We start from the raw sequence: 6,374 nt of genomic DNA on the forward strand, positions 1-6,374 counted from the left end.
GATTAAGCCCCATCTAACCTTAAAGCTGTTACTTATTTCCAAAAGCCCCAAGGACCTTCTTCTTCCATCCTCCTTCCCAGGATGGTCTTTCACCTCCAACCTCCTGACACAGATTATGATTTCCTACAGACTCTAGATCCCTTTTCTTCTTAGTTTTGACAATGAAGACATTTAAACTGAAAATGCTAAGACACGACAGTAGCAGGGAAGAAAGTATCTTGTGAGGAGTTAATCAGTGAGTGGGTAGTGCAGAAGTGGAGATAGCTATTGTAGGCTATTCTTTTCAAGATGTTTGCTAGTATAGAGAAGGAGAGAAATAGGACAGCAGCTTGAGAGGGGAGAGAAGATATGAAGGTGGAATGTATCAAATTTTTTTAAAGTGGTTTGCCAAGTGTTAGTAATGAAGCCCATAACTTCAAATTTTTATATTCAAAAGTAAAAAGTGTAGGAACAAGTAAGCTGAACTATGTATCCTAACACAAGTGGACAAATTTTTCTTCAAAGACGTCACTGAGACTTGATGAGATTAAACCTGTGATTGGAATTCTTTGTGTAAGGAAATTTTTTTTCCAAAAGAAATAATTTAGAGAAAAGGGGAAAGGTTAATATTTATATTAATAATGAATTAGTCCTAGATTAAGAAACCTGGGATTCAAAATGGGAAGGCATGCTCCCAGGACCTGTAAATATGACTAGTGTACACCCACCAATCCGCTCACCTAGTGCCTCCAGTGTTGGAAGCAGAGGAAGCCCTGGCTCTTCCAGCAAACCAGCAGGAGCTGATTCTGCACACAAAGTCCCAGTGGTCATGTTGGAACCAATAAGAATCAAGCAGGAAAACAATGGCCCACATGAGAATTATGATCTTCCTATTGTTATAGTAAAACAAGAAACAGTTGAAGAACCTAGATCTCAAAATACCAACTTTCCAAGAAGCATACTTACTTCGTTGCTCTTGGACAGTAATCATAATGCCACATCTGAGGAAGCTGTTTTAAGAACAGATGCTCCAGATAGCACAGGGGATTGACCAGGACTTCAAGCAAGTCCTTCAAATGGAAAGTCTGGATGGGGTGGTGTCTCACAGAAATCACCTCTTCATGGTAGACAAAGTAGAAAAGAAGATGACCCCAATGAAGATTAGTGTGCAGTGTGTCAGAATGGAGGGGAACTCCTTTGTTGTGAGAAATGCCCTAAAGTGTTTCATCTTACTTGTCATGTGCCTACATTGGTGAATTTCCCAAGTGGAGAGTGGATTTGTACCTTTTGTCGAGATTTATCTAAACCAGAAGTTGAATATGATTGTGATGATCCCAATTACAATTCAGAAAAACAAAAGACTGAAGGTCATGTGTGATTAACACCTATAGATCAGAGGAAGTGTGAACGACTACTTTTATTCCTTTACTGCCATGAAATGAGCTTGGCTTTTCAAGATCCGGTTCCTTCTACAGTGCCTGATTATTACAAAATAATTAAAAATCCTATGGACTTGTCTACCATCAATAAGAAACTCCAAGTGAATTCCCCAGTATATACAAAACCTGAAGATTTTGTGGCTGACTTCCACCTGATTTTTGAAAATTGTGCTGAATTCAAAGAGCCTGATTCTGAAGTTGCAAGTGCCGGTATAAAACTTGAAAGCTATTTTGAAGACCTTCTGAAAAACCTTTATCCAGAGAAAAAATTTCCAAAGCAGGAATTCAAGAATGAAACAGAGGATACCATATTTAGTGATGATTCAGATGATGACTTTGTACAACCCCGGAAGAAGCGTCTCAAAAGCATTGATGACCGCCAACTATTTAAATAAGTGGCACAGTCCAAGGATTGGTTTGAACTTTTTCTTTAAAATCTTTTTATTAGTGATTTAATATAATTGCAAAGAAAAGTCCATGACCACTCTGACTTTTAGGTTTGTGGTTGTTTAATAGGTGTTGATTTCTTTAATATCCCATTTCTCTCTCTCTCTCTCTCTCTCTCTCTCTCTCTCTCTCTCTCTCACACACACACACACACACACACACACACACACCCACTCCTATTAAGGATAGGGGGAGGAAGCATCATTTGACTATTGAAATAGACCTCCTTTCCCCTTCTAGAATCATAAAACAGCATCTGAAAGGATAGTTGCATGATTGTATTCTAAAGAAGGGAGAAAGGCTTTATTTAGACTTAAAGTTGAAAACTTAAATGTGGTTTCAACGTGTGTGTGAATTAATCCATTTTCAAAAAATGTGATACCACTACCCATTATTCTTACCAAAGGCACGTGGCTGGCCATTATAAGATTATTCTACTGTATTTAACAGTACACCACGTATATGATATTAAATGTCCTAGAATACTGATTGATTCAATTGAAGTGTAGGTAGATGCTACTAAGGAAGTAATCTGATGGTCTGTCATGTAATATGGAGAATGTATTAAAGAAAAATCAGGAAAAAAAAACAAAATGGGAAGGCATGGTGAAGAAACTTTGAGTGAAGGTCAATGAAAGGAGAAAGAAAAACAATTTTATTATTTGTTGTTGAGTTGGGTCTGACTCTTGATGACTTGTGAACTGTAATATAGTAATACTGTCCGTGGGATTTCTTGACAAAAATACTAGATTCTTTCTCCAATGGATTAAGGGAAACAGTGGTTGAGTGACTTGACCAGGGTCACACATCTAGTAGGGTCTAAAGTTGGATATGAATGCAGATCTTTCTGACACCAAGCCCAGAACACTACCATAACTCCAAGGTTATAAAAAGTAAATAGAAAAGATTGTAATGCCCTCAATGAAAACAGACAAATTTGAAATTGGAATAGGTATAAAGGAAAATATCAGAGGCATTATGACGTAAGAAAAAGACAGTTAGACTTTGTGTGTCAAAAAGAACTGGGTTCAAAAGACCAAAGACTATTACCTTTAATTTAAAAAAACCATTATCTTATTATGTAATTTTTCCTATGTCTCATACTTTATTTTTCTTCCTTAAGGATATGATTTCTCTCTCAACACATTCAACTTAGATTAATATATACCATGGAAACAATGTAAAGACTAACAGACTGCCTTTTGTGGGGGGGGGGGGAGGAGGGAAGCAAGATTAGGGGGGAAATTCTAAAATTCAAAATAAATAAAATCTTTCTTTTATATATAAAAAACTGGGTTCAAATCTCACCTCAGATAGTTAATGTGTGACCTTGAACAAATCACTTTATCTGTACTACAATTTTCTTAGCTTCAAAGAGTGCATTAGACTCAATGGTTCCTATTTTCCCTACTAAATGTAATTTTATTATTAGAGAATACTATATAACACCTTAACAAAAAGAGGAAATAGGTAAGGAGTTAGAAATCACTCACCTAACAAATCAGTATATCATTGCAGTGATAAAGAATTTAAAGAATTTAACACGTGCTAGTACTTTCTGCCAAAAGCAGTGGAACTAAAATTTTCTTTGTCTTAAGTAAGATTTTGTCCTTCAAATGTAGAGAAAACATAAGGAGATTCGATTCAGCCTTTGAACCTTACTGATAGGTTGGGTAGAAATGATGGAAACCTTGAAGGAAAGTGATCCCTCTCTCCTAGAGTTTTTTAAAACAGAAAGAATGCATCTTAGATTTGGAGTAATAGATTTCAAAGCGTTCAGATAATAGAATTGTTTGGTTCTACAAATTAAGATTCCATAGGGAAGGAGGTAAGGAAATCTCTCAAGAATAAATTCTAAAGTCAAATGCAAAACAATTTCAATGTGAAAGGAACAGAATAATTGACTATGGAGAATTATATGAATTCAAAGAATACTCACCAACCAACACAGAGTTTTTAAACTATAATATAAAAGATGGAAAGAATTAAAGATAATGGAGGAAAAATTTTTATCAATGAGCCTGGACTAATACTGTCAGGAATGTTGAAGTTTAGATCAAATCGAATTTGATGTTTGAAACCAAGGATAAAAAAAGCATCTTGATATTGTTGTTGCTGTTATTTTTATGTTTTGTTTTGTTTTTAGTAATATTCTAGAAAACAGGAATATCTGAGGAGGCAATCACTGCATAGGATGTGTGGAACAATGATCACTGAGGATACAAAGAAGAGAGTTGCTTAAATTGTATGTCTTCTATTTTCTTTGACAAGGAGAATAACCTTTGGATGAAACAGAATGGAACAAAAATGACTAGTATAAAGTCACTTCCTAGTATAGCTGAGGAAATTTAATATGTGACCTTTGTCTAATTATCCAGTTGAGAAAATCTGGAAAAACTGAACCATACCCATATCAGATAGATTCTGACTCTCCAGATTTTCACAATCACCACCCTGCATGAACTCCCCCTCCTTCCCTACTTTTCATCTTCATACTATATTGTCTTCTCCCTTTAGAATGTAAGTTTCTTCAGGTAAGGAAAGGGATTGTCTTTCTATTTGTATTTCTTGCACTTAAGACAATGCCTGGCACATATATCTGTAAACACTTAATAAATGTTTGCTGGCTCAATTTGATATGAAAACAGAAAAAAACAAATTAGGAATATATTAAAATAGTCCACATGAGAAATGTAGAGAGGAGGTGAATTAGGACATCTTTATTGGTGATTCTAGGAGTGACAAGTGATAATAGGCCCACCATCATATCTAGTCTAATTTTGGTGTTTAAGGAACAATAGTATTTAAAAAGTGACAATCACCTTTGGAAATAACGTAATCTAAAAGAGTAGCAGTACCAAACTAGATGGTAGCTGGGTGATGGAGAGAAAGAAAAAGACTGAAGAGATGGTGTGAAAAAAAATTGAAAAGATATCAACCAGTGAATAAAAATAAATGTGATCAGTGATCTAGTCAAATCAGCAATAATAAGTCACCTCCTATACTAAGATTATAATACCTAAGAATTTAATTTGCTATATGTAGAAGTGGCAATGGCACTTAAGAATATGAAATCTGAGAGAACACTGGAATCTGATCAAATGCATTAGAAAAAAAAATGTATACTTTCTACTCTTTGACAGATTTTCAAAAAATGTCAAAGAGAAAATCCTCAAAAGAAGCAAAAAGATGAGGACAGTATAAATGGCATTACCAATTCTTGATCTATATGACTACTTTCTCATTTCTATTGAAGGTGTTAGGAAGTAGGAGGTTAAGAATATAGCAAGGACATCCTCTTTGAAAACTTGAGGAACGCTTTCACAGGTGATTTTCAATAATATCTTCCGGGTTACACAAATTACAGCAAGATGAATAAGAAATAATACTCAGATAAATGTTACGGTAGATAGAATACAGGACCTCCAGTTGAGAAGATCTGAATATAAATCCTGCCTCAGACATCCACTAGCTGTGTAATCCTGGGCAAGTCATTTAATCTCTTTCAGCCTAGTTTCATCTGTGAGATGAAGATAATAATGATAGCTAACTTTCAGGGTCATTATGAAGATCAAATGAGAGAGTATGCATAAAGCACTTTGTACATCTTAAGACAATATATGATTGCTAGCTGTTATTATCTACTTAAATTTATTTCATAGTTTAGTACTCATATTATAATACATCTAAAACATCTTAAGATATTGGACTCCAGTTAATTCTTGATCACATATATAAGTAGTTTATACAATTGGTGAATTATTCTACCTACATGGTGCTTGCCTTATCCAGGCATCTAGCTTGGACTTTCAGTATTATAAATGAACGTTGTGAGTGTTTTTAGGTCTCACTTTTCTTGACCCCATTTAGAGTTTTCTTGGCAAACATCCTGGAGTGATTTATAATTTTCTTCTCTAACTCATTTTAAAGTTGAGGAAACTGAGGCAAACAGGGTTAAGTGACTTGCCCAGGTTCATACAGCTAGTAGATATCTGAGACCAGATTTGAATTCAGGAAGAGGGGTCTTCCTGAATCCCAACCCTGACACTAGATCCATTATGTCACCTAGAAGTGCTCTATATAAATAGGCAATCATCAAAATAACAATATCTCTCTCTTATCCTTTCCTTTCTTACCATTCTTATTGCTATCACCCTGTTAAGCAAGGGATGTGCTGGAGCCTGCTAATACCAGTTCATGAAAGAATATTATTAATTTTTCAGAGCAAGTATTTATACCTTGGGAACTGATAAATGGTAAATTTTTTCATAATTCAGGTTAAACTTAAAAGTATGTCATGTGTACTTTTTTCCCAGTCATCTGGTTGTTAAACATTTACCAGCTCACTCCTGGATGAGTGAAATGGTTTCCTGATCTTCAAAGTGCTTTTCTCTCAAATTCATCCTAAATATCCCTACCAAGCTAATTTATCTAAAATGCAATGCATATCATGTCATTTTTTCAATCTGATTCTTAGAACAGTGATCAAGGTCTTAAGATCATACATGA

General features: G+C 35.0%; 1 pseudogene; it reads left to right on the forward strand.

Annotated features, from left to right (window-relative positions):
• Window positions 1-676: 676 nt before the first annotated feature.
• On the forward strand, window positions 677-1,982 carry LOC141514631 (transcription intermediary factor 1-alpha pseudogene; annotated as a pseudogene).
• The last annotated feature ends 4,392 nt before the right edge of the window (window positions 1,983-6,374 follow it).

This window comes from Macrotis lagotis, chromosome 1 (genome assembly GCF_037893015.1).
Source record: "Macrotis lagotis isolate mMagLag1 chromosome 1, bilby.v1.9.chrom.fasta, whole genome shotgun sequence".
Taxonomy (NCBI): Eukaryota; Metazoa; Chordata; class Mammalia; order Peramelemorphia; family Peramelidae; genus Macrotis; species Macrotis lagotis.